The following is an 8863-nucleotide window of genomic DNA, read 5'->3' as shown; positions in this document are numbered from 1 at the left end:
ACACAGATGTGTAGAAAAACAGGGTCTTGAAAGGAAGGTTGAAGAAAAAGTGGTGGCTGACTTAAGGACAGGTTTTTATTTATAGGTATCATTTGGGATTAGAAAATTACAAATTTGTGTTTTGACACCATGAAAAGCCACTGGTACACTCTTGGAAGGTGAATTTTCAATACATATATCCTCAGTGAGTTTCAATTAGGGTATTTCAATTTTACCTAAAGTCTGCACAGTAAAATATTTATTATTACCCTCAGGAACATAGGATCTTGCTATTTTAAATAAATAAAAAATGTGGCCTGTTTGCTTAACATTCAATACTTACTTTTATAGATGAGATATATTCTTTAAATCTATAATTAATTCCTCCAGTGCCTTTCAGTTTTGAGAAGCATCATCTGTAGAAGAACTGGATATTTAGTTCAGCTGGGGGATTTTCATGGAAGCAGTGATTTAGACTAACCAGTACAAGAATGATTTGAAACTACATGTGTAGGCTATCCATATTTGAAGGCCAGTCTTTTGCTTTTTTTCCTATAGCAGCTTGGCCTTTTCAAGCTCTACCTCAAAAGTCACTCAGAGTACACTATCTTTTCAATGGTATTGACTATTTGTTGAGTATTTGGTGTATTTTAGTAGATGCCTACTGAGGCTAAGATGCTGTGTAAGAGAATCAGTGGTTACATTGAGTCTTTTTGCTATGTGCAACATGACACAACATCTGAAATCCATTGGCTACTTCTCCCAAAGGGAGGAGAGGTTTTCTGCGTGAATCACCAGGGCTGTTACTGTAAACGACTTTACAGTGGATAATGCACTATGGTGCAACCAGCAAAGAGGTGCCTTCTGGTGCAGCTCAGAAAGGACACAATATGCAGCTACTGAATCATTTCTCAAGGTACTTCCCCAGCCCTGCTAACCAGTGCAGGGCCCTGGCCTCCCACCCTCTCTGTCCTCCTTTGCAGGGTCTGGCTCCCTGGGCTCTGCAAGGACATGGTGTTTTTCCTATCCAGGGATGCAGGAGGGAGGTTTGTGATTGAGCAAAGGGATGCTCTGCTGCAGAACCACGGGCACCACCATCTCTTCTTGGCTCACACTACTACCTACATCAAGTTAAGCAAGATTCTTAATGGAAAGAGCTCACACAGTTGGACAGAAGTTGGAGAAGCAGCCCAGACAACCCAAAAGCAAGAGGATTTGCCAAAAGTCATGTGGCTGGTTTTGGGAATGCCAAAAAAACCCACCAAACCTTTTTGGCTGAAATAAGCCTGCTGCAATGCACTTCTAACTTCTGAGCTGAGTGGAATTGAATGCAAAGTGCCTCTCCCCAAAGGGATCCAGATACTGCCTCAAGCTCAAAGTCAGGGTGATGTCTGAGAGATGCTACTTGAGTTGAGTTTGATGTACTTCCAGGTAGGATTCAAGAAGTATCTGAATTTTGTGCATAAAATACACGGTTACATACATAAAGAAGATTTCTGAATAAACTTTTTAAGACTTTCACACTTCCATAAGCCCAAGGAAGCCTATTTTGTAGACAGAGAGAGAGATTCTCATGTGGGCTGCAGGTGGACCTTGGTTATTTTAGTGCAGTTTGGTGAAGAGTCTTGCTGGAAACAGGGCTAAGCTATACAACTCACATATATCATTTGGAAAAGCCTACCCTTGTTGATACAAGGATCATGCTCCGTAAACACTGTGTTTCCATAACCCAGAAAAGTTTAAGGCTGGAAGCACTTGAAGGTGGAGATGTAACCAAGGGTGTACTCTTACTCTTGCTACTTTTTCAAATCTGAGCAATGTTGCCACAGAGGCATATCAAAAGACTGACATTGTCAGGACAAACACTCAAAATTCACAAATGTTCATCTGTGTTAATTAAACCAAAAGCTGATCTGTAAGGAACACCTTCTGATACAGCTAGAAGGTTTGTGCTGAAGGAGTGTAGCAGTTCAGCCAGGGTGGAAAAAAGATTCTTATGCAATGTCCAGTGTGAAAACATGACTGACACTTTGGAGCCATAAATGAGAGATGGTATTAATATTGGTGCATAGAATGCGTTTTAATGTTGCTTCATGTCAAAGGGCCTTGGTTAGATATTTGCTACTTGACCATGAAGATCCAGGAATGAGCATAACATTCAAGATTATTAACTCCAGTGAACCCTGAAATGAGAAGCTATTACCTAGTTTACAATCTCTTTCTGAGATGGTAGCATGACTTTCCCTTATAAATCTTCCCTTATACTTTTCAATTTTCTTTTTTTTCCCTTTTTGTCCCTTCAGGTTTTCCTCATTTAAGCAATTCCATTGTGACAGTAATTAAAACTGTTCTTGACAAAGGTATTTCCTTATCAATGTGGTCTTGTTAATTGTAAATTTGTCTTCATTCATATTTTTATACTTGCTACGATAGGATGCTTTTAGGCAGAAGCAATAAAGTCATTAACATTACCACCTGGAGTTCCTGAAATATCTGCTTGTGTCCCATTTCAAAAACTCTTTGCCCTCTGGGGAAGGGGGATAAAGGAGGAACTTCTTTTTTCTTATTTGTATTTTTAATAGGCTGGAAAACCCAGTGGATTTATTATAATTACAATGCATTTGGTGTTCCACAGAATTGTAACTAATGCTACAAAGGACAAAGTTGATTTAAATTAGAGCTGTATGACTGGGTTTTGCATGCATTTCTGACCAGGACTGCATGCAGGTACAGGGCCCCCACCAGAGCTGCTAATATTAAAACCCTTTAAATTCAAAGTTGATTTGACTGTGAGTAGGAATACTGGACTATATTGTATCATATGGATTCCCTGAGACTGACTATGTGTTCTGAGTACATGTGTTGCTGGCTATCATTACAGACAGATCTGCCAATGAAGTCAGAGCAGGATGCCAAACTAACAGCTAACACTGTCATTAACTTGAGCATTTGCTGTGATTTCTTCATTGACAAACATGTTTGTTAGAACACATACCAGGCAGCAAAATCCTAGGAGGGAAGCAAGAACAAGAAAATTAAGCCAGTTTGCTTGACATGCAAATTATCATCTCAACTCTAACCAGCTTCTGAAAAAGATAACAGTCTATAAAAAAGACACATAAGAGAATACACAGAGGCCTCATTTTATTTTCAGGCAGCTACCATTCCATTTTTTCACAGTATATAAGGTAAACCCCTGCCTTTCCTAAGTATATTATTCTGGATTCTCCTTTAAAAACACAGGAGCTTTTCTCTCCATGGCTGCAAGTTTCTGTCTTATTCACCTTTTTTCTCTCGGTCTGTAATTGAACCTGTAAGGCATACTTCTTATGGTATCATGAACTGGTGCCATGGAAACTTTGGAGTTGGCCAAAAGAAAATGATTCAGAGGCTGGCAGTCATTAAATAGTGCAAAGAATATTTTATGAAAACAAAGGTTTTGAAATTTGGGACTTACATGATGATATAGAAACAAGTCTCTTTTAAGCAATGACCAGCACACACAGAGGTTCATATACTGACATCTTCCCTCAGTTTTGCAGTGATGAAGAACTGGATCAAATGGTATTAGAACTGGTAAAAGTGCTCCCATGAAGTGAAATATTGTATTATCTACATGAACTGAAATTTTGTATTATCTAACACTTAAGCAACCAGGACTATCCAGGGCTAACAAAACTTAGTCTAAAAATATTTGTTTGGGGCTAAACTCATCATTACTCAAAAAAAAAAAAAAAAAAAAGTGTGGAAGTTGAATTTCTAAAGTAAATCTATACCTTTTATGAAATGGAGCCGCAATGAAAATGCCATACATGTGTGTATAAAAGCTATTGTTTCACAAAGAAAGTGATTTGATTTGCATTAATACAATGGATGAGACTATGGCAGAAGAAAGGAGTCAGAAATGAATGGCTATGCTTTTCAACAAATTGAATCTTTCACAGCAGCACTTTTCATACATACGTATTAGGTGTAGAGACTTCCATATCAAGAAGCAAAACTGAACACAGGGAAGGAAAAATTCTATACCTTTGCACTATAATCTTAGTATTACATTGTTGCAATTGAATTTCACAAATAAAGCAACAAATATGTCCCTTTAAGAGTAAGAATAAGAAACACCAATTGCAGGTACGAAATTCATATGAAAGAAATATATTTTGTGATGAAAAAAGTCACTGAAAGTTAGTGTGTCAAAGATAGTTTTTCTGCAAGACTGATTTACACTGAATAAAATTTCCATTAAAGGCTTTGTCTAGCTAAAAAAAGCATTCTCATTTCTCTGTGTTCTGGAGGCAGCTGGACCCAACAACACAACTCAGAAATACATCTTAATGCAGGGTTTCAGCTGCTGAACCCAAGGTAACTTAGCAAAAAGCCTTTTACCAGTCTCACACTGAGGTAGTAGGGAGTGCGGGAGACTCAGACTGTGACAACGGCCTCATTTCCACCCATTTCCACCACACTGAGCCTCTGAAATGGTACCTTAGCCTAATAGCTGAGGACCATCAGGTCAAAGTGGGATTCTGGTGATTTTCCTGGTTTTTACTGTAGCTTTCAAGCAGCAATGGCACCAGACTCATCCCTGATTGCTGCCTGACCAGCCTGTGAGACATGATTCACCTCAACCCATTGACACTCTGGTGATGTGGAGAGGTCCTGGGAAAGGGAGAGGGACAGCAGCTGTGGCCTCAAGCTTGCCTAATACATCTCCCAAGTTCTCTACAGTCATCGCTCAGCTGAAGCAGAGAGGCCAAGATAAAGCACTGTTGACTTTTCCGTATTCATATTTTTAGAGAAGAAGAAAAAAAAAGAAGAGGAAAAAAACCCAATAAAAAACCCCCATGGGATCCTCCCTCATTTTCATTCAAAAGGATTTGTCAAGGGCAAAACCAAATTTTGTTTTTCTCACTTTGCCTTAAACAAAGGCTTTGCATTTAATAACTAAAAAAATATTGTAAATGGATGGAAAGCAAATCTGAACTGTCTGGTAGTGCTAAATACAGGCTACTGGAAAGCTTAGACTTACCCTTGTGGTTTTGGTTTTTAAAAAGCCTCATTTTGTTTGTGAGTGAAATGAGAAGGCCAGTTATTCAAACTGGTATTGCACAGGCCCTCTCATGGAAATGTGGCTAGTCCAACAGACGAGCAGAAGCTTACCTGATAATTATTGAGTAAGATCAGAGCCAGCCCTATCTGAACAAGGCTGGCACTCCCAGCTGGAAGTGAGGAGCATTCTGGGGAGCTGGAAAGCATCCCTAGATATAAGAGCTCACAACATTCAAATTGTTATACCTGTGGCCACAATTTCTGGATCCCATCATTCCCTTAGTGATCTTGGTGTGAGTTTTAACTGTATCTCAGTGGAAGCAGTAGGCTTTATGTGATGCTTCTGGCAGTAGATATCACTTTGAAACTCCAGATCACATTTGGGTGCTTCCATTTACAGTGTCCTCTTCTTGGTGATGATTTGACTCGAGTTCACTGCAAGCAAAAAACTGATGGGGTGTTTTTCACTTGGAACTCTTTGAAATAACTGTAGCATGCTATTGGAGCCACCCTGATGTCAGCATCTCTTTTGCTTTTGACATTTTAAATGCCAAGGTGTAATTTTCACAGCCAGTGCTTATGACCAGGTGTGATTGATATAAAGTAACCATCAATCATCTGGCAGTACCCGCATATTAAGCACTGAAGTGGCTAAATGGAATTAACTCTCCAATGCTTAATTGTGGACATAACATTTATGCCTGCAGTTTGTTTACCTGAAAATTCTGTGCAAGAGGTAGATTCTGGGACTTAAAGATCTGGCATTCAGGTTTTCTCTTTCCTAGTTTTTTCTTCTCTCAACTTGCATTTTTGCCTTTTCCTGTTCCTGTTTAGGAGTGTTTTCATAGAGGCAAAACTGGCTTTGCAATATTTACTCAAGCTAGTAGTTTCCATGCAGTGTCCCATTTATTTGAGTAAATATGACTTGCAGGTACAAGGCTTTGCTGGTTTGGACTCCTTTTCAACAGAGGAGAAGGTACAGCCAGCAGTAATCTTTTTACAGCACATGACAAGAACCAAGCACTGTCAGAAAGATTGCATTTACTTTGCAATATGAAAAACAACAAAATGAAATGAATAGGCATGAGGCATCCATGAGACAACAGCAGGCAAATGTTGTGTTTTTTTCCCCTCTTTCAAAACACAAAAATGATGTCCAGGAGAAACAAAATCGTGATGCCAAATGTTCTCTCAGGAAGCCATACTTGCCTGATGCTGTGGTCCGCATAAAGGGTGATCTGCTATAATAATGGTCTATGTTTTTCCCACTGATGTTTTATTATAAGCAGTCATATAAAAGAAGAAAAACATCTGTAGAGAAATTGTTAATAAAATAAGGGGTTATCTCTTTACCTACACTGTTAAAATTATTCTCTTTTTCTAAAAAATACCCAGTAGTGTGCTTTATATGTTTATCATAGATTGAATGTAAATATTTTCCTCAAATTGGCAGAGCTGTGTCACAGAGAAATGCTCTGTAAAGTTACCTTGCTTGTTAGTAGTTTCGCAGCTTCTTTTTAATTCCTTCTCTGCTGTGGCACTACACGCATCCTCTCTCATTTCTCTGGCAAGCAAACCAGGTCCTTAGCTCTTAGGGATGGTCCCAGTCCTATGAAATCTGGACTGACTTTCTTGACCTTCTGTGTTGACTTAAAGTCACTCTGATAATGTTACTGTGGAGAGTTTCTGTCAGAACAATGTCACCCTATTGCTGCATTTGAAAGTAATAGTATCTGCCAAGAGAAGACTGCACATGAAAGCTAAAGCGTACTTTATTTAATATACTTTCTCTAATTACTCTGCGTGGCCAAAACTCAGTTACAGATGCTGAAAAGTCCTGATTTGTTCCTACAGTCCATACACAAACAAAACTAACTGTTCACTGGTGAGGATAGAATTATTCAGTGCAAATAAATGTGCCGTGAGCAACTAATTCCAGTTTAAATGAATGAATAGATTGCAAACTGATTCCCTGCTTTTCTTGAAGACATGCTGGCACGTAAGGATTTGTCAGGAACAGCTGCCAGGCTGGCGGCAGCTCAGCCCCAGACCCCTTCCACCACCTACCAGCTCTGCCAAGTCACCAGCACTGCTTCTCCTGGGGTCTGGTGGGATGAAAGAGACAAGCTGATGTGAGAACTGCAAACAGCAAACCTCTCTCATCATCAGAAACCTTCAGTGCTTGCAAGTGCAAAGCATTCAGGGGTGGTAACCCTGCCACACACTCAGGCCCAAGCTGAAGGGGCTGCCCTCTGTACATCATAGTGTGGCAACTTTCACCTCTGTCCATGGAAAATATTCACAAATTGGCTCATTTTCTAAGCTACTGCTCCTATGTTTGTGTGGGGAGGCAGGGAGGGAAGGGACAGCAGGCATATCCCTGAGGAGGAGAAATTGATGAGAGCAAATTAGTCCCTGCAAAGATCTGCACTGCCATGGGTAGACCACAGTCATGTACTGCAGGCCAGTGCCTACCCCAGCACTAACCTGCCTTCTAGGTAATTAGAAACACTGTGTCACCTTTTCTATTAACTTGTCAGTCCCCAGTATAATACTAAAAGTAGCTTCCTGCCATTTTAAGAAGAAAGATTTCTCACCAGTTAATAACCAATGTCTGATACATTCAGATTTTCTTTTCGATCACCTGTAACCTGTCTTAAAGTAGCTGTTTGCTTTCTTTGGACTTGATGCTGTCCATGACATTCCTATATTATATGGGATAATGGCTTCAGGCTGACTGTGTTGGAGACAGAAGGGTTGCTGGGGACACTGGTGCAGGATGAATTTGTTTGTATTTTGTGTATGCTTGGAGCAATGGCTGAGAAATAAGCGATGAGTAACAAACTGCCTACTCAAGTCAGCCTCTCTGGATGTATCCACTTAACTTTCAATAATGCAGTGTGGAAAAAAAAGAAAGTTATTCACCAGATACTGTTTCCAAGTGAGTTTCTCTGGTGTATCTGCTTTTTTACATACACTAAATCATTTGAGGTTTGTTAGGCAGTATTATTTTTACTAAAATGATATTTTGCATTCCACAGCTTCCTGTTTCCTGTAAAGGAAAATAGTCTTAAAATATATAGCTAAGCCACAGGCAGACAGGAACAAGCTAACGCATAGACTGACTCCACCTGTATAAGCCAGAATTTTAAAAAATAACAGCAAACAATTAAAAAGTTGCAAAGGTGAAGTTTAAGCAGACTTCTTAAACTTGGAAATTATATTCACTTCCAAGTGTCAGAAAGCACAAGACCCTACTTTGTGTAGGCTTTCAAGCTTAGTCCTCACTAAAGGTAGCCTTTTATTCCTTCCACAGGCTTCCTGACTCTGAAATAATTTCTCCTGTAAAAGTAGTGTCTGGGGCAAGGATGCAGGGCTGAGGGAAGCTGCGAATCACAGAGTACCAGATGGCTGCTCTGGGGAAGTAACGTGCAGGGGTATAAGACTGACCTGGTCAGGCCAGCTTTGAACAAACACTACGAGTACCCTTGCTTCTCCTCAGCTTTTACAGGCTTTGCTTCTTCCACTGCTGCCACACATTTCTTACCTCCTCGGTGCCCTGCCAGCTTTGTGTGGGCATGGGCAAATAAGAAAGACTGAAAAAGACTTTTTAGCGGAGTGTGTAGTGACAGGACAAGGGGCAACAGTTTTAAACTAAAAGAGTGTAAGTTTAGATTGAGTATAAGGAAGAAAATTTTTACAATGAGAGACGTGAGACACTGGAACAGGTTGCCTAGAGAAGTCGTGGATGATCCCTCCCTGGAAGTGTTCACGTTGGATGGGGCTTTGAGCAACCTGGTCTAGTGAAAGATGTCCCTACCCATTGCAGGGGGTT

This window comes from Athene noctua, chromosome 4 (assembly GCF_965140245.1).
Source record: "Athene noctua chromosome 4, bAthNoc1.hap1.1, whole genome shotgun sequence".
NCBI classification, from domain to species: domain Eukaryota; kingdom Metazoa; phylum Chordata; class Aves; order Strigiformes; family Strigidae; genus Athene; species Athene noctua.
Note: the sequence above shows the minus strand (reverse complement) of the source record.